General features: G+C 48.1%; 32 non-coding genes across 32 annotated transcripts; all 32 read left to right on the forward strand.

Annotated features, from left to right (window-relative positions):
- The first annotated feature begins 135 nt into the window (after nucleotides 1–135).
- Nucleotides 136–208, forward strand: Trnak-cuu. Its single transcript has one exon. It is a non-coding gene; the product is annotated as a tRNA-Lys (tRNA).
- A 321-nt stretch (nucleotides 209–529) lies between these two features.
- On the forward strand, nucleotides 530–601 carry Trnat-agu. The gene has a single exon. It is a non-coding gene; the product is annotated as a tRNA-Thr (tRNA).
- A 496-nt stretch (nucleotides 602–1,097) lies between these two features.
- On the forward strand, nucleotides 1,098–1,170 carry Trnar-ucg. The gene has a single exon. It is a non-coding gene; the product is annotated as a tRNA-Arg (tRNA).
- A 438-nt stretch (nucleotides 1,171–1,608) lies between these two features.
- Nucleotides 1,609–1,681, forward strand: Trnak-cuu. The gene has a single exon. It is a non-coding gene; the product is annotated as a tRNA-Lys (tRNA).
- A 321-nt stretch (nucleotides 1,682–2,002) lies between these two features.
- Nucleotides 2,003–2,074, forward strand: Trnat-agu. The gene has a single exon. It is a non-coding gene; the product is annotated as a tRNA-Thr (tRNA).
- Nucleotides 2,075–2,619: 545 nt separating this feature from the next.
- Trnar-ucg lies at nucleotides 2,620–2,692 on the forward strand. Its single transcript has one exon. It is a non-coding gene; the product is annotated as a tRNA-Arg (tRNA).
- A 438-nt stretch (nucleotides 2,693–3,130) lies between these two features.
- On the forward strand, nucleotides 3,131–3,203 carry Trnak-cuu. The gene has a single exon. It is a non-coding gene; the product is annotated as a tRNA-Lys (tRNA).
- Nucleotides 3,204–3,524: 321 nt separating this feature from the next.
- Nucleotides 3,525–3,596, forward strand: Trnat-agu. The gene has a single exon. It is a non-coding gene; the product is annotated as a tRNA-Thr (tRNA).
- Nucleotides 3,597–4,144: 548 nt separating this feature from the next.
- Nucleotides 4,145–4,217, forward strand: Trnar-ucg. Its single transcript has one exon. It is a non-coding gene; the product is annotated as a tRNA-Arg (tRNA).
- A 438-nt stretch (nucleotides 4,218–4,655) lies between these two features.
- Nucleotides 4,656–4,728, forward strand: Trnak-cuu. The gene has a single exon. It is a non-coding gene; the product is annotated as a tRNA-Lys (tRNA).
- Nucleotides 4,729–5,049: 321 nt separating this feature from the next.
- On the forward strand, nucleotides 5,050–5,121 carry Trnat-agu. Its single transcript has one exon. It is a non-coding gene; the product is annotated as a tRNA-Thr (tRNA).
- Nucleotides 5,122–5,666: 545 nt separating this feature from the next.
- On the forward strand, nucleotides 5,667–5,739 carry Trnar-ucg. Its single transcript has one exon. It is a non-coding gene; the product is annotated as a tRNA-Arg (tRNA).
- A 438-nt stretch (nucleotides 5,740–6,177) lies between these two features.
- On the forward strand, nucleotides 6,178–6,250 carry Trnak-cuu. The gene has a single exon. It is a non-coding gene; the product is annotated as a tRNA-Lys (tRNA).
- Nucleotides 6,251–6,571: 321 nt separating this feature from the next.
- Nucleotides 6,572–6,643, forward strand: Trnat-agu. Its single transcript has one exon. It is a non-coding gene; the product is annotated as a tRNA-Thr (tRNA).
- A 566-nt stretch (nucleotides 6,644–7,209) lies between these two features.
- Trnar-ucg lies at nucleotides 7,210–7,282 on the forward strand. Its single transcript has one exon. It is a non-coding gene; the product is annotated as a tRNA-Arg (tRNA).
- Nucleotides 7,283–7,720: 438 nt separating this feature from the next.
- Nucleotides 7,721–7,793, forward strand: Trnak-cuu. The gene has a single exon. It is a non-coding gene; the product is annotated as a tRNA-Lys (tRNA).
- A 321-nt stretch (nucleotides 7,794–8,114) lies between these two features.
- Nucleotides 8,115–8,186, forward strand: Trnat-agu. The gene has a single exon. It is a non-coding gene; the product is annotated as a tRNA-Thr (tRNA).
- Nucleotides 8,187–8,731: 545 nt separating this feature from the next.
- On the forward strand, nucleotides 8,732–8,804 carry Trnar-ucg. The gene has a single exon. It is a non-coding gene; the product is annotated as a tRNA-Arg (tRNA).
- A 438-nt stretch (nucleotides 8,805–9,242) lies between these two features.
- On the forward strand, nucleotides 9,243–9,315 carry Trnak-cuu. The gene has a single exon. It is a non-coding gene; the product is annotated as a tRNA-Lys (tRNA).
- Nucleotides 9,316–9,636: 321 nt separating this feature from the next.
- Nucleotides 9,637–9,708, forward strand: Trnat-agu. The gene has a single exon. It is a non-coding gene; the product is annotated as a tRNA-Thr (tRNA).
- A 557-nt stretch (nucleotides 9,709–10,265) lies between these two features.
- Trnar-ucg lies at nucleotides 10,266–10,338 on the forward strand. Its single transcript has one exon. It is a non-coding gene; the product is annotated as a tRNA-Arg (tRNA).
- Nucleotides 10,339–10,776: 438 nt separating this feature from the next.
- Trnak-cuu lies at nucleotides 10,777–10,849 on the forward strand. The gene has a single exon. It is a non-coding gene; the product is annotated as a tRNA-Lys (tRNA).
- Nucleotides 10,850–11,170: 321 nt separating this feature from the next.
- Trnat-agu lies at nucleotides 11,171–11,242 on the forward strand. Its single transcript has one exon. It is a non-coding gene; the product is annotated as a tRNA-Thr (tRNA).
- A 551-nt stretch (nucleotides 11,243–11,793) lies between these two features.
- Nucleotides 11,794–11,866, forward strand: Trnar-ucg. The gene has a single exon. It is a non-coding gene; the product is annotated as a tRNA-Arg (tRNA).
- Nucleotides 11,867–12,304: 438 nt separating this feature from the next.
- Trnak-cuu lies at nucleotides 12,305–12,377 on the forward strand. Its single transcript has one exon. It is a non-coding gene; the product is annotated as a tRNA-Lys (tRNA).
- Nucleotides 12,378–12,698: 321 nt separating this feature from the next.
- On the forward strand, nucleotides 12,699–12,770 carry Trnat-agu. Its single transcript has one exon. It is a non-coding gene; the product is annotated as a tRNA-Thr (tRNA).
- Nucleotides 12,771–13,330: 560 nt separating this feature from the next.
- Trnar-ucg lies at nucleotides 13,331–13,403 on the forward strand. Its single transcript has one exon. It is a non-coding gene; the product is annotated as a tRNA-Arg (tRNA).
- Nucleotides 13,404–13,841: 438 nt separating this feature from the next.
- Trnak-cuu lies at nucleotides 13,842–13,914 on the forward strand. Its single transcript has one exon. It is a non-coding gene; the product is annotated as a tRNA-Lys (tRNA).
- Nucleotides 13,915–14,235: 321 nt separating this feature from the next.
- On the forward strand, nucleotides 14,236–14,307 carry Trnat-agu. The gene has a single exon. It is a non-coding gene; the product is annotated as a tRNA-Thr (tRNA).
- Nucleotides 14,308–14,864: 557 nt separating this feature from the next.
- On the forward strand, nucleotides 14,865–14,937 carry Trnar-ucg. The gene has a single exon. It is a non-coding gene; the product is annotated as a tRNA-Arg (tRNA).
- Nucleotides 14,938–15,375: 438 nt separating this feature from the next.
- Trnak-cuu lies at nucleotides 15,376–15,448 on the forward strand. The gene has a single exon. It is a non-coding gene; the product is annotated as a tRNA-Lys (tRNA).
- Nucleotides 15,449–15,769: 321 nt separating this feature from the next.
- Nucleotides 15,770–15,841, forward strand: Trnat-agu. The gene has a single exon. It is a non-coding gene; the product is annotated as a tRNA-Thr (tRNA).
- The last annotated feature ends 161 nt before the right edge of the window (nucleotides 15,842–16,002 follow it).

Here is a 16,002-nt window from a genome sequence, read left to right on the forward strand (position 1 = left end):
TTTCGGAGACAATTTTCCATTGAATAGGATTGTAGCTCATTTGTGGCAGCAGGAAATAAGCTGTAGTCAAAAGGATCTTCCATAGATGGTCGCAGGTCGCATAAATACTGTATGGCTCGTAACGCGTTGTGTGGAGCCCGGCTAGCTCAGTCGGTAGAGCATGAGACTCTTAATCTGAGGGTCGTGGGTTCGAGCCCCACGCTGGGCGGCGCTAAATTTTGTGTCTACGCGGATGCAACCTGCGCCCCTCTCGTGAGCCTTGCGTAATGAACGTAACGGGTTACGACGATGCCTAGCTTCGTATGAATATCAGAGGAATGGTTTTTGAAGCTGAAAGTAACTCTGAAATGAAATAAATGTGTTGTTTTGGAATTTTAGGCGTACATCGATATCGTGTGAGATGTGTAGGAAAGCAGCAGCTGTGCTAACAAAATGCAAGTAATGGTCGCTAATGCGGTGCGTTTCCAGCTGAAGGGCTCCGATTCACTAGTCCATAAGAATAAAGTACCCGAAAAGGGCGCTAGGCGGCGCCTCCTTAGCTCAGTGGCAGAGCGCTGGTCTAGTAAACCAGAGGTCGTGAGTTCGATCCTCACAGGAGGCAAATGAATTTTGTAACAGCCCCATCTACCGTAGCGCTTTCGAAAAAAGTGGTCAAGGATAAAAAAAATTATGAATGGGTGCGGTATTCAAGAATTGCTCTCGCAAAAGAATAGTGCGAATGGTGCTATTAAAGTAGGCACCGGAAACTGTTGCTTTTGGCAGTCTCCGGAGAATGCCGACGTGAAATACTTAGTTCTTGTGATGTATTTTCTACCCCTGGTAGAGACCCTCGCGGTTGTCGTCGTCGTCGTCGGCGGCGCCGCCGCCGCTTTGGTAACAGCGGCAACTCTAAGCGATTGAAGCTGATTTGCAACCTCTTGTTTGATCAGCGTCATAAGGGCTTGAATGTAACTTGCGATGGGACACAGCAAGAAGTAGCGTCGCCTTTTTAGTACTGAAATTGGAGATGGAGGATTGCGTCAAAGATGGGAAATTCATTCCGGCAAGCGTACAAATGGCGAAAATGAGGTGTGTGTGGGGAAGCATATTGCGCCAGTGACCGTGTGGCCTAATGGATAAGGCGTCGGACTTCGGATCCGAAGATTGCAGGTTCGAATCCTGTCACGGTCGAGTTTTTCCAGTTCTGCAAAAGTTGCATGCTGTTTTACTGTGTTGTTTGAGTAGTACAAAATTAGTTGAAAGTTGCTGCTGTCCGCTTCCTGGCTGCAAACCGGCGCCTACCTGAAGCTCAAGCAAGACAAAGGGGTTGTGTAGCGAAATTTTCGGCACAGTGCCGATCAGGAGAGTTCTTTTGGAACTACTGCATCTGACTCAGGACCCAAGAGCTACGCCACAGGCGTCTGCGCACTGTCGAGCATGTGTGTTGAATAATGGTGCTGATAGCCACGTATCATTTCAAGTAGATTTGATGCCTTTCGGAGACAATTTTCCATTGAATAGGATTGTAGCTCATTTGTGGCAGCAGGAAATAAGCTGTAGTCAAAAGGATCTTCCATAGATGGTCGCAGGTCGCATAAATACTGTATGCCTCGTAACGCGTTGTGTGGAGCCCGGCTAGCTCGGTCGGTAGAGCATGAGACTCTTAATCTGAGGGTCGTGGGTTAGAGCCCCACGCTGGGCGGCGCTAAATTTTGTGTCTACGCGGATGCAACCTGCGCCCCTCTCGTGAGCCTTGCGTAATGAACGTAACGGGTTACGACGATGCCTAGCTTCGTATGAATATCAGAGGAATGGTTTTTGAAGCTGAAAGTAACTCTGAAATGAAATAAATGTGTTGTTTTGGAATTTTAGGCGTACATCGATATCGTGTGAGATGTGTAGGAAAGCAGCAGCTGTGCTAACAAAATGCAAGTAATGGTCGCTAATGCGGTGCGTTTCCAGCTGAAGGGCTCCGATTCACTAGTCCATAAGAATAAAGAACCCGAAAAGGGCGCTAGGCGGCGCCTCCTTAGCTCAGTGGCAGAGCGCTGGTCTAGTAAACCAGAGGTCGTGAGTTCGATCCTCACAGGAGGCAAATGAATTTTGTAACAGCCCCATCTACCGTAGCGCTTTCGAAAAAAGTGGTCAAGGATAAAAAAAATTATGAATGGGTGCGGTATTTAAGAATTGCTCTCGCAAAAGAATAGTGCGAATGGTGCTATTAAAGTAGGCACCGGAAACTGTTGCTTTTGGCAGTCTCCGGAGAATGCCGACGTGAAATACTTAGTTCTTGTGATGTATTTTCTACCCCTGGTAGAGACCCTCGCGGTTGTCGTCGTCGTCGTCGGCGCCGCCGCCGCTTTGGTAACAGCGGCAACTCGCCATTGTATGACATAGGGTGAGGTACCTTCTGCAACCGACAGAGATGGCAGTAAGCGATTGAAGCTGATTTGCAACCTCTTGTTTGATCAGCGTCATAAGGGCTTGAATGTAACTTGCGATGGGACACAGCAAGAAGTAGCGTCGCCTTTTTAGTACTGAAATTGGAGATGGAGGATTGCGTCAAAGATGGGAAATTCATTCCGGCAAGCGTACAAATGGCGAAAATGAGGTGTGTGTGGGGAAGCATATTGCGCCAGTGACCGTGTGGCCTAATGGATAAGGCGTCGGACTTCGGATCCGAAGATTGCAGGTTCGAATCCTGTCACGGTCGAGTTTTTCCAGTTCTGCAAAAGTTGCATGCTGTTTTACTGTGTTGTTTGAGTAGTACAAAATTAGTTGAAAGTTGCTGCTGTCCGCTTCCTGGCTGCAAACCGGCGCCTACCTGAAGCTCAAGCAAGACAAAGGGGTTGTGTAGCGAAATTTTCGGCACAGTGCCGATCAGGAGAGTTCTTTTGGAACTACTGCATCTGACTCAGGACCCAAGAGCTACGCCACAGGCGTCTGCGCACTGTCGAGCATGTGTGTTGAATAATGGTGCTGATAGCCACGTATCATTTCAAGTAGATTTGATGCCTTTCGGAGACAATTTTCCATTGAATAGGATTGTAGCTCATTTGTGGCAGCAGGAAATAAGCTGTAGTCAAAAGGATCTTCCATAGATGGTCGCAGGTCGCATAAATACTGTATGCCTCGTAACGCGTTGTGTGGAGCCCGGCTAGCTCGGTCGGTAGAGCATGAGACTCTTAATCTGAGGGTCGTGGGTTAGAGCCCCACGCTGGGCGGCGCTAAATTTTGTGTCTACGCGGATGCAACCTGCGCCCCTCTCGTGAGCCTTGCGTAATGAACGTAACGGGTTACGACGATGCCTAGCTTCGTATGAATATCAGAGGAATGGTTTTTGAAGCTGAAAGTAACTCTGAAATGAAATAAATGTGTTGTTTTGGAATTTTAGGCGTACATCGATATCGTGTGAGATGTGTAGGAAAGCAGCAGCTGTGCTAACTAAATGCAAGTAATGGTCGCTAATGCGGTGCGTTTCCAGCTGAAGGGCTCCGATTCACTAGTCCATAAGAATAAAGTACCCGAAAAGGGCGCTAGGCGGCGCCTCCTTAGCTCAGTGGCAGAGCGCTGGTCTAGTAAACCAGAGGTCGTGAGTTCGATCCTCACAGGAGGCAAATGAATTTTGTAACAGCCCCATCTACCGTAGCGCTTTCGAAAAAAGTGGTCAAGGATAAAAAAAATTATGAATGGGTGCGGTATTCAAGAATTGCTCTCGCAAAAGAATAGTGCGAATGGTGCTATTAAAGTAGGCACCGGAAACTGTTGCTTTTGGCAGTCTCCGGAGAATGCCGACGTGAAATACTTAGTTCTTGTGATGTATTTTCTACCCCTGGTAGAGACCCTCGCGGTTGTCGTCGTCGTCGTCGGCGGCGCCGCCGCCGCTTTGGTAACAGCGGCAACTCGCCATTGTATGACATAGGGTGAGGTACCTTCTGCAACCGACAGAGATGGCAGTAAGCGATTGAAGCTGATTTGCAACCTCTTGTTTGATCAGCGTCATAAGGGCTTGAATGTAACTTGCGATGGGACACAGCAAGAAGTAGCGTCGCCTTTTTAGTACTGAAATTGGAGATGGAGGATTGCGTCAAAGATGGGAAATTCATTCCGGCAAGCGTACAAATGGCGAAAATGAGGTGTGTGTGGGGAAGCATATTGCGCCAGTGACCGTGTGGCCTAATGGATAAGGCGTCGGACTTCGGATCCGAAGATTGCAGGTTCGAATCCTGTCACGGTCGAGTTTTTCCAGTTCTGCAAAAGTTGCATGCTGTTTTACTGTGTTGTTTGAGTAGTACAAAATTAGTTGAAAGTTGCTGCTGTTCGCTTCCTGGCTGCAAACCGGCGCCTACCTGAAGCTCAAGCAAGACAAAGGGGTTGTGTAGCGAAATTTTCGGCACAGTGCCGATCAGGAGAGTTCTTTTGGAACTACTGCATCTGACTCAGGACCCAAGAGCTACGCCACAGGCGTCTGCGCACTGTCGAGCATGTGTGTTGAATAATGGTGCTGATAGCCACGTATCATTTCAAGTAGATTTGATGCCTTTCGGAGACAATTTTCCATTGAATAGGATTGTAGCTCATTTGTGGCAGCAGGAAATAAGCTGTAGTCAAAAGGATCTTCCATAGATGGTCGCAGGTCGCATAAATACTGTATGCCTCGTAACGCGTTGTGTGGAGCCCGGCTAGCTCGGTCGGTAGAGCATGAGACTCTTAATCTGAGGGTCGTGGGTTAGAGCCCCACGCTGGGCGGCGCTAAATTATGTGTCTACGCGGATGCAACCTGCGCCCCTCTCGTGAGCCTTGCGTAATGAACGTAACGGGTTACGACGATGCCTAGCTTCGTATGAATATCAGAGGAATGGTTTTTGAAGCTGAAAGTAACTCTGAAATGAAATAAATGTGTTGTTTTGGAATTTTAGGCGTACATCGATATCGTGTGAGATGTGTAGGAAAGCAGCAGCTGTGCTAACAAAATGCAAGTAATGGTCGCTAATGCGGTGCGTTTCCAGCTGAAGGGCTCCGATTCACTAGTCCATAAGAATAAAGTACCCGAAAAGGGCGCTAGGCGGCGCCTCCTTAGCTCAGTGGCAGAGCGCTGGTCTAGTAAACCAGAGGTCGTGAGTTCGATCCTCACAGGAGGCAAATGAATTTTGTAACAGCCCCATCTACCGTAGCGCTTTCGAAAAAAGTGGTCAAGGATAAAAAAAATTATGAATGGGTGCGGTATTTAAGAATTGCTTTCGCAAAAGAATAGTGCGAATGGTGCTATTAAAGTAGGCACCGGAAACTGTTGCTTTTGGCAGTCTCCGGAGAATGCCGACGTGAAATACTTAGTTCTTGTGATGTATTTTCTACCCCTGGTAGAGACCCTCGCGGTTGTCGTCGTCGTCGTCGGCGCCGCCGCCGCTTTGGTAACAGCGGCAACTCGCCATTGTATGACATAGGGTGAGGTACCTTCTGCAACCGACAGAGATGGCAGTAAGCGATTGAAGCTGATTTGCAACCTCTTGTTTGATCAGCGTCATAAGGGCTTGAATGTAACTTGCGATGGGACACAGCAAGAAGTAGCGTCGCCTTTTTAGTACTGAAATTGGAGATGGAGGATTGCGTCAAAGATGGGAAATTCATTCCGGCAAGCGTACAAATGGCGAAAATGAGGTGTGTGTGGGGAAGCATATTGCGCCAGTGACCGTGTGGCCTAATGGATAAGGCGTCGGACTTCGGATCCGAAGATTGCAGGTTCGAATCCTGTCACGGTCGAGTTTTTCCAGTTCTGCAAAAGTTGCATGCTGTTTTACTGTGTTGTTTGAGTAGTACAAAATTAGTTGAAAGTTGCTGCTGTTCGCTTCCTGGCTGCAAACCGGCGCCTACCTGAAGCTCAAGCAAGACAAAGGGGTTGTGTAGCGAAATTTTCGGCACAGTGCCGATCAGGAGAGTTCTTTTGGAACTACTGCATCTGACTCAGGACCCAAGAGCTACGCCACAGGCGTCTGCGCACTGTCGAGCATGTGTGTTGAATAATGGTGCTGATAGCCACGTATCATTTCAAGTAGATTTGATGCCTTTCGGAGACAATTTTCCATTGAATAGGATTGTAGCTCATTTGTGGCAGCAGGAAATAAGCTGTAGTCAAAAGGATCTTCCATAGATGGTCGCAGGTCGCATAAATACTGTATGCCTCGTAACGCGTTGTGTGGAGCCCGGCTAGCTCGGTCGGTAGAGCATGAGACTCTTAATCTGAGGGTCATGGGTTAGAGCCCCACGCTGGGCGGCGCTAAATTTTGTGTCTACGCGGATGCAACCTGCGCCCCTCTCGTGAGCCTTGCGTAATGAACGTAACGGGTTACGACGATGCCTAGCTTCGTATGAATATCAGAGGAATGGTTTTTGAAGCTGAAAGTAACTCTGAAATGAAATAAATGTGTTGTTTTGGAATTTTAGGCGTACATCGATATCGTGTGAGATGTGTAGGAAAGCAGCAGCTGTGCTAACAAAATGCAAGTAATGGTCGCTAATGCGGTGCGTTTCCAGCTGAAGGGCTCCGATTCACTAGTCCATAAGAATAAAGTACCCGAAAAGGGCGCTAGGCGGCGCCTCCTTAGCTCAGTGGCAGAGCGCTGGTCTAGTAAACCAGAGGTCGTGAGTTCGATCCTCACAGGAGGCAAATGAATTTTGTAACAGCCCCATCTACCGTAGCGCTTTCGAAAAAAGTGGTCAAGGATAAAAAAAATTATGAATGGGTGCGGTATTTAAGAATTGCTCTCGCAAAAGAATAGTGCGAATGGTGCTATTAAAGTAGGCACCGGAAACTGTTGCTTTTGGCAGTCTCCGGAGAATGCCGACGTGAAATACTTAGTTCTTGTGATGTATTTTCTACCCCTGGTAGAGACCCTCGCGGTTGTCGTCGTCGTCGTCGTCGTCGTCGTCGTCGTCGTCGGCGCCGCCGCCGCTTTGGTAACAGCGGCAACTCGCCATTGTATGACATAGGGTGAGGTACCTTCTGCAACCGACAGAGATGGCAGTAAGCGATTGAAGCTGATTTGCAACCTCTTGTTTGATCAGCGTCATAAGGGCTTGAATGTAACTTGCGATGGGACACAGCAAGAAGTAGCGTCGCCTTTTTAGTACTGAAATTGGAGATGGAGGATTGCGTCAAAGATGGGAAATTCATTCCGGCAAGCGTACAAATGGCGAAAATGAGGTGTGTGTGGGGAAGCATATTGCGCCAGTGACCGTGTGGCCTAATGGATAAGGCGTCGGACTTCGGATCCGAAGATTGCAGGTTCGAATCCTGTCACGGTCGAGTTTTTCCAGTTCTGCAAAAGTTGCATGCTGTTTTACTGTGTTGTTTGAGTAGTACAAAATTAGTTGAAAGTTGCTGCTGTCCGCTTCCTGGCTGCAAACCGGCGCCTACCTGAAGCTCAAGCAAGACAAAGGGGTTGTGTAGCGAAATTTTCGGCACAGTGCCGATCAGGAGAGTTCTTTTGGAACTACTGCATCTGACTCAGGACCCAAGAGCTACGCCACAGGCGTCTGCGCACTGTCGAGCATGTGTGTTGAATAATGGTGCTGATAGCCACGTATCATTTCAAGTAGATTTGATGCCTTTCGGAGACAATTTTCCATTGAATAGGATTGTAGCTCATTTGTGGCAGCAGGAAATAAGCTGTAGTCAAAAGGATCTTCCATAGATGGTCGCAGGTCGCATAAATACTGTATGCCTCGTAACGCGTTGTGTGGAGCCCGGCTAGCTCGGTCGGTAGAGCATGAGACTCTTAATCTGAGGGTCGTGGGTTCGAGCCCCACGCTGGGCGGCGCTAAATTATGTGTCTACGCGGATGCAACCTGCGCCCCTCTCGTGAGCCTTGCGTAATGAACGTAACGGGTTACGACGATGCCTAGCTTCGTATGAATATCAGAGGAATGGTTTTTGAAGCTGAAAGTAACTCTGAAATGAAATAAATGTGTTGTTTTGGAATTTTAGGCGTACATCGATATCGTGTGAGATGTGTAGGAAAGCAGCAGCTGTGCTAACAAAATGCAAGTAATGGTCGCTAATGCGGTGCGTTTCCAGCTGAAGGGCTCCGATTCACTAGTCCATAAGAATAAAGTACCCGAAAAGGGCGCTAGGCGGCGCCTCCTTAGCTCAGTGGCAGAGCGCTGGTCTAGTAAACCAGAGGTCGTGAGTTCGATCCTCACAGGAGGCAAATGAATTTTGTAACAGCCCCATCTACCGTAGCGCTTTCGAAAAAAGTGGTCAAGGATAAAAAAAATTATGAATGGGTGCGGTATTTAAGAATTGCTTTCGCAAAAGAATAGTGCGAATGGTGCTATTAAAGTAGGCACCGGAAACTGTTGCTTTTGGCAGTCTCCGGAGAATGCCGACGTGAAATACTTAGTTCTTGTGATGTATTTTCTACCCCTGGTAGAGACCCTCGCGGTTGTCGTCGTCGTCGTCGGCGCCGCCGCCGCTTTGGTAACAGCGGCAACTCGCCATTGTATGACATAGGGTGAGGTACCTTCTGCAACCGACAGAGATGGCAGTAAGCGATTGAAGCTGATTTGCAACCTCTTGTTTGATCAGCGTCATAAGGGCTTGAATGTAACTTGCGATGGGACACAGCAAGAAGTAGCGTCGCCTTTTTAGTACTGAAATTGGAGATGGAGGATTGCGTCAAAGATGGGAAATTCATTCCGGCAAGCGTACAAATGGCGAAAATGAGGTGTGTGTGGGGAAGCATATTGCGCCAGTGACCGTGTGGCCTAATGGATAAGGCGTCGGACTTCGGATCCGAAGATTGCAGGTTCGAATCCTGTCACGGTCGAGTTTTTCCAGTTCTGCAAAAGTTGCATGCTGTTTTACTGTGTTGTTTGAGTAGTACAAAATTAGTTGAAAGTTGCTGCTGTTCGCTTCCTGGCTGCAAACCGGCGCCTACCTGAAGCTCAAGCAAGACAAAGGGGTTGTGTAGCGAAATTTTCGGCACAGTGCCGATCAGGAGAGTTCTTTTGGAACTACTGCATCTGACTCAGGACCCAAGAGCTACGCCACAGGCGTCTGCGCACTGTCGAGCATGTGTGTTGAATAATGGTGCTGATAGCCACGTATCATTTCAAGTAGATTTGATGCCTTTCGGAGACAATTTTCCATTGAATAGGATTGTAGCTCATTTGTGGCAGCAGGAAATAAGCTGTAGTCAAAAGGATCTTCCATAGATGGTCGCAGGTCGCATAAATACTGTATGCCTCGTAACGCGTTGTGTGGAGCCCGGCTAGCTCGGTCGGTAGAGCATGAGACTCTTAATCTGAGGGTCATGGGTTAGAGCCCCACGCTGGGCGGCGCTAAATTTTGTGTCTACGCAGATGCAACCTGCGCCCCTCTCGTGAGCCTTGCGTAATGAACGTAACGGGTTACGACGATGCCTAGCTTCGTATGAATATCAGAGGAATGGTTTTTGAAGCTGAAAGTAACTCTGAAATGAAATAAATGTGTTGTTTTGGAATTTTAGGCGTACATCGATATCGTGTGAGATGTGTAGGAAAGCAGCAGCTGTGCTAACAAAATGCAAGTAATGGTCGCTAATGCGGTGCGTTTCCAGCTGAAGGGCTCCGATTCACTAGTCCATAAGAATAAAGTACCCGAAAAGGGCGCTAGGCGGCGCCTCCTTAGCTCAGTGGCAGAGCGCTGGTCTAGTAAACCAGAGGTCGTGAGTTCGATCCTCACAGGAGGCAAATGAATTTTGTAACAGCCCCATCTACCGTAGCGCTTTCGAAAAAAGTGGTCAAGGATAAAAAAAATTATGAATGGGTGCGGTATTTAAGAATTGCTCTCGCAAAAGAATAGTGCGAATGGTGCTATTAAAGTAGGCACCGGAAACTGTTGCTTTTGGCAGTCTCCGGAGAATGCCGACGTGAAATACTTAGTTCTTGTGATGTATTTTCTACCCCTGGTAGAGACCCTCGCGGTTGTCGTCGTCGTCGTCGTCGTCGTCGTCGGCGCCGCCGCCGCTTTGGTAACAGCGGCAACTCGCCATTGTATGACATAGGGTGAGGTACCTTCTGCAACCGACAGAGATGGCAGTAAGCGATTGAAGCTGATTTGCAACCTCTTGTTTGATCAGCGTCATAAGGGCTTGAATGTAACTTGCGATGGGACACAGCAAGAAGTAGCGTCGCCTTTTTAGTACTGAAATTGGAGATGGAGGATTGCGTCAAAGATGGGAAATTCATTCCGGCAAGCGTACAAATGGCGAAAATGAGGTGTGTGTGGGGAAGCATATTGCGCCAGTGACCGTGTGGCCTAATGGATAAGGCGTCGCACTTCGGATCCGAAGATTGCAGGTTCGAATCCTGTCACGGTCGAGTTTTTCCAGTTCTGCAAAAGTTGCATGCTGTTTTACTGTGTTGTTTGAGTAGTACAAAATTAGTTGAAAGTTGCTGCTGTCCGCTTCCTGGCTGCAAACCGGCGCCTACCTGAAGCTCAAGCAAGACAAAGGGGTTGTGTAGCGAAATTTTCGGCACAGTGCCGATCAGGAGAGTTCTTTTGGAACTACTGCATCTGACTCAGGACCCAAGAGCTACGCCACAGGCGTCTGCGCACTGTCGAGCATGTGTGTTGAATAATGGTGCTGATAGCCACGTATCATTTCAAGTAGATTTGATGCCTTTCGGAGACAATTTTCCATTGAATAGGATTGTAGCTCATTTGTGGCAGCAGGAAATAAGCTGTAGTCAAAAGGATCTTCCATAGATGGTCGCAGGTCGCATAAATACTGTATGGCTCGTAACGCGTTGTGTGGAGCCCGGCTAGCTCAGTCGGTAGAGCATGAGACTCTTAATCTGAGGGTCGTGGGTTCGAGCCCCACGCTGGGCGGCGCTAAATTTTGTGTCTACGCGGATGCAACCTGCGCCCCTCTCGTGAGCCTTGCGTAATGAACGTAACGGGTTACGACGATGCCTAGCTTCGTATGAATATCAGAGGAATGGTTTTTGAAGCTGAAAGTAACTCTGAAATGAAATAAATGTGTTGTTTTGGAATTTTAGGCGTACATCGATATCGTGTGAGATGTGTAGGAAAGCAGCAGCTGTGCTAACAAAATGCAAGTAATGGTCGCTAATGCGGTGCGTTTCCAGCTGAAGGGCTCCGATTCACTAGTCCATAAGAATAAAGTACCCGAAAAGGGCGCTAGGCGGCGCCTCCTTAGCTCAGTGGCAGAGCGCTGGTCTAGTAAACCAGAGGTCGTGAGTTCGATCCTCACAGGAGGCAAATGAATTTTGTAACAGCCCCATCTACCGTAGCGCTTTCGAAAAAAGTGGTCAAGGATAAAAAAAATTATGAATGGGTGCGGTATTCAAGAATTGCTCTCGCAAAAGAATAGTGCGAATGGTGCTATTAAAGTAGGCACCGGAAACTGTTGCTTTTGGCAGTCTCCGGAGAATGCCGACGTGAAATACTTAGTTCTTGTGATGTATTTTCTACCCCTGGTAGAGACCCTCGCGGTTGTCGTCGTCGTCGTCGTCGGCGGCGCCGCCGCCGCTTTGGTAACAGCGGCAACTCGCCATTGTATGACATAGGGTGAGGTACCTTCTGCAACCGACAGAGATGGCAGTAAGCGATTGAAGCTGATTTGCAACATCTTGTTTGATCAGCGTCATAAGGGCTTGAATGTAACTTGCGATGGGACACAGCAAGAAGTAGCGTCGCCTTTTTAGTACTGAAATTGGAGATGGAGGATTGCGTCAAAGATGGGAAATTCATTCCGGCAAGCGTACAAATGGCGAAAATGAGGTGTGTGTGGGGAAGCATATTGCGCCAGTGACCGTGTGGCCTAATGGATAAGGCGTCGGACTTCGGATCCGAAGATTGCAGGTTCGAATCCTGTCACGGTCGAGTTTTTCCAGTTCTGCAAAAGTTGCATGCTGTTTTACTGTGTTGTTTGAGTAGTACAAAATTAGTTGAAAGTTGCTGCTGTTCGCTTCCTGGCTGCAAACCGGCGCCTACCTGAAGCTCAAGCAAGACAAAGGGGTTGTGTAGCGAAATTTTCGGCACAGTGCCGATCAGGAGAGTTCTTTTGGAACTACTGCATCTGACTCAGGACCCAAGAGCTACGCCACAGGCGTCTGCGCACTGTCGAGCATGTGTGTTGAATAATGGTGCTGATAGCCACGTATCATTTCAAGTAGATTTGATGCCTTTCGGAGACAATTTTCCATTGAATAGGATTGTAGCTCATTTGTGGCAGCAGGAAATAAGCTGTAGTCAAAAGGATCTTCCATAGATGGTCGCAGGTCGCATAAATACTGTATGCCTCGTAACGCGTTGTGTGGAGCCCGGCTAGCTCGGTCGGTAGAGCATGAGACTCTTAATCTGAGGGTCGTGGGTTAGAGCCCCACGCTGGGCGGCGCTAAATTTTGTGTCTACGCGGATGCAACCTGCGCCCCTCTCGTGAGCCTTGCGTAATGAACGTAACGGGTTACGACGATGCCTAGCTTCGTATGAATATCAGAGGAATGGTTTTTGAAGCTGAAAGTAACTCTGAAATGAAATAAATGTGTTGTTTTGGAATTTTAGGCGTACATCGATATCGTGTGAGATGTGTAGGAAAGCAGCAGCTGTGCTAACTAAATGCAAGTAATGGTCGCTAATGCGGTGCGTTTCCAGCTGAAGGGCTCCGATTCACTAGTCCATAAGAATAAAGTACCCGAAAAGGGCGCTAGGCGGCGCCTCCATAGCTCAGTGGCAGAGCGCTGGTCTAGTAAACCAGAGGTCGTGAGTTCGATCCTCACAGGAGGCAAATGAATTTTGTAACAGCCCCATCTACCGTAGCGCTTTCGAAAAAAGTGGTCAAGGATAAAAAAAATTATGAATGGGTGCGGTATTTAAGAATTGCTCTCGCAAAAGAATAGTGCGAATGGTGCTATTAAAGTAGGCACCGGAAACTGTTGCTTTTGGCAGTCTCCGGAGAATGCCGACGTGAAATACTTAGTTCTTGTGATGTATTTTCTACCCCTGGTAGAGACCCTCGCGGTTGTCGTCGTCGTCGTCGTCGTCGTCGTCGTCGGCGCCGCCGCCGCTTTGGTAACAGCGGCAACTCGCCATTGTATGACATAGGGTGAGGTACCTTCTGCAACCGACAGAGATGGCAGTAAGCGATTGAAGCTGATTTGCAACCTCTTGTTTGATCAGCGTCATAAGGGCTTGAATGTAACTTGCGATGGGACACAGCAAGAAGTAGCGTCGCCTTTTTAGTACTGAAATTGGAGATGGAGGATTGCGTCAAAGATGGGAAATTCATTCCGGCAAGCGTACAAATGGCGAAAATGAGGTGTGTGTGGGGAAGCATATTGCGCCAGTGACCGTGTGGCCTAATGGATAAGGCGTCGGACTTCGGATCCGAAGATTGCAGGTTCGAATCCTGTCACGGTCGAGTTTTTCCAGTTCTGCAAAAGTTGCATGCTGTTTTACTGTGTTGTTTGAGTAGTACAAAATTAGTTGAAAGTTGCTGCTGTCCGCTTCCTGGCTTCAAACCGGCGCCTACCTGAAGCTCAAGCAAGACAAAGGGGTTGTGTAGCGAAATTTTCGGCACAGTGCCGATCAGGAGAGTTCTTTTGGAACTACTGCATCTGACTCAGGACCCAAGAGCTACGCCACAGGCGTCTGCGCACTGTCGAGCATGTGTGTTGAATAATGGTGCTGATAGCCACGTATCATTTCAAGTAGATTTGATGCCTTTCGGAGACAATTTTCCATTGAATAGGATTGTAGCTCATTTGTGGCAGCAGGAAATAAGCTGTAGTCAAAAGGATCTTCCATAGATGGTCGCAGGTCGCATAAATACTGTATGGCTCGTAACGCGTTGTGTGGAGCCCGGCTAGCTCAGTCGGTAGAGCATGAGACTCTTAATCTGAGGGTCGTGGGTTCGAGCCCCACGCTGGGCGGCGCTAAATTTTGTGTCTACGCGGATGCAACCTGCGCCCCTCTCGTGAGCCTTGCGTAATGAACGTAACGGGTTACGACGATGCCTAGCTTCGTATGAATATCAGAGGAATGGTTTTTGAAGCTGAAAGTAACTCTGAAATGAAATAAATGTGTTGTTTTGGAATTTTAGGCGTACATCGATATCGTGTGAGATGTGTAGGAAAGCAGCAGCTGTGCTAACAAAATGCAAGTAATGGTCGCTAATGCGGTGCGTTTCCAGCTGAAGGGCTCCGATTCACTAGTCCATAAGAATAAAGTACTCGAAAAGGGCGCTAGGCGGCGCCTCCTTAGCTCAGTGGCAGAGCGCTGGTCTAGTAAACCAGAGGTCGTGAGTTCGATCCTCACAGGAGGCAAATGAATTTTGTAACAGCCCCATCTACCGTAGCGCTTTCGAAAAAAGTGGTCAAGGATAAAAAAAATTATGAATGGGTGCGGTATTTAAGAATTGCTCTCGCAAAAGAATAGTGCGAATGGTGCTATTAAAGTAGGCACCGGAAACTGTTGCTTTTGGCAGTCTCCGGAGAATGCCGACGTGAAATACTTAGTTCTTGTGATGTATTTTCTACCCCTGGTAGAGACCCTCGCGGTTGTCGTCGTCGTCGTCGTCGTCGTCGTCGGCGCCGCCGCCGCTTTGGTAACAGCGGCAACTCGCCATTGTATGACATAGGGTGAGGTACCTTCTGCAACCGACAGAGATGGCAGTAAGCGATTGAAGCTGATTTGCAACCTCTTGTTTGATCAGCGTCATAAGGGCTTGAATGTAACTTGCGATGGGACACAGCAAGAAGTAGCGTCGCCTTTTTAGTACTGAAATTGGAGATGGAGGATTGCGTCAAAGATGGGAAATTCATTCCGGCAAGCGTACAAATGGCGAAAATGAGGTGTGTGTGGGGAAGCATATTGCGCCAGTGACCGTGTGGCCTAATGGATAAGGCGTCGGACTTCGGATCCGAAGATTGCAGGTTCGAATCCTGTCACGGTCGAGTTTTTCCAGTTCTGCAAAAGTTGCATGCTGTTTTACTGTGTTGTTTGAGTAGTACAAAATTAGTTGAAAGTTGCTGCTGTCCGCTTCCTGGCTGCAAACCGGCGCCTACCTGAAGCTCAAGCAAGACAAAGGGGTTGTGTAGCGAAATTTTCGGCACAGTGCCGATCAGGAGAGTTCTTTTGGAACTACTGCATCTGACTCAGGACCCAAGAGCTACGCCACAGGCGTCTGCGCACTGTCGAGCATGTGTGTTGAATAATGGTGCTGATAGCCACGTATCATTTCAAGTAGATTTGATGCCTTTCGGAGACAATTTTCCATTGAATAGGATTGTAGCTCATTTGTGGCAGCAGGAAATAAGCTGTAGTCAAAAGGATCTTCCATAGATGGTCGCAGGTCGCATAAATACTGTATGCCTCGTAACGCGTTGTGTGGAGCCCGGCTAGCTCGGTCGGTAGAGCATGAGACTCTTAATCTGAGGGTCGTGGGTTAGAGCCCCACACTGGGCGGCGCTAAATTTTGTGTCTACGCGGATGCAACCTGCGCCCCTCTCGTGAGCCTTGCGTAATGAACGTAACGGGTTACGACGATGCCTAGCTTCGTATGAATATCAGAGGAATGGTTTTTGAAGCTGAAAGTAACTCTGAAATGAAATAAATGTGTTGTTTTGGAATTTTAGGCGTACATCGATATCGTGTGAGATGTGTAGGAAAGCAGCAGCTGTGCTAACTAAATGCAAGTAATGGTCGCTAATGCGGTGCGTTTCCAGCTGAAGGGCTCCGATTCACTAGTCCATAAGAATAAAGTACCCGAAAAGGGCGCTAGGCGGCGCTTCCTTAGCTCAGTGGCAGAGCGCTGGTCTAGTAAACCAGAGGTCGTGAGTTCGATCCTCACAGGAGGCAAATGAATTTTGTAACAGCCCCATCTACCGTAGCGCTTTCGAAAAAAGTGGTCAAGGATTAAAAAAATTATGAATGGGTGCGGTATTTAAGAATTGCTCTCGCAAAAGATTAGTGCGAATGGTGCTATTAATGTAGGCACCGGAAACTGTTGCTTTTGGCAG

The sequence above is a fragment of the Schistocerca piceifrons genome, chromosome 7 (assembly GCF_021461385.2).
Source record: "Schistocerca piceifrons isolate TAMUIC-IGC-003096 chromosome 7, iqSchPice1.1, whole genome shotgun sequence".
Classification (NCBI taxonomy): domain Eukaryota; kingdom Metazoa; phylum Arthropoda; class Insecta; order Orthoptera; family Acrididae; genus Schistocerca; species Schistocerca piceifrons.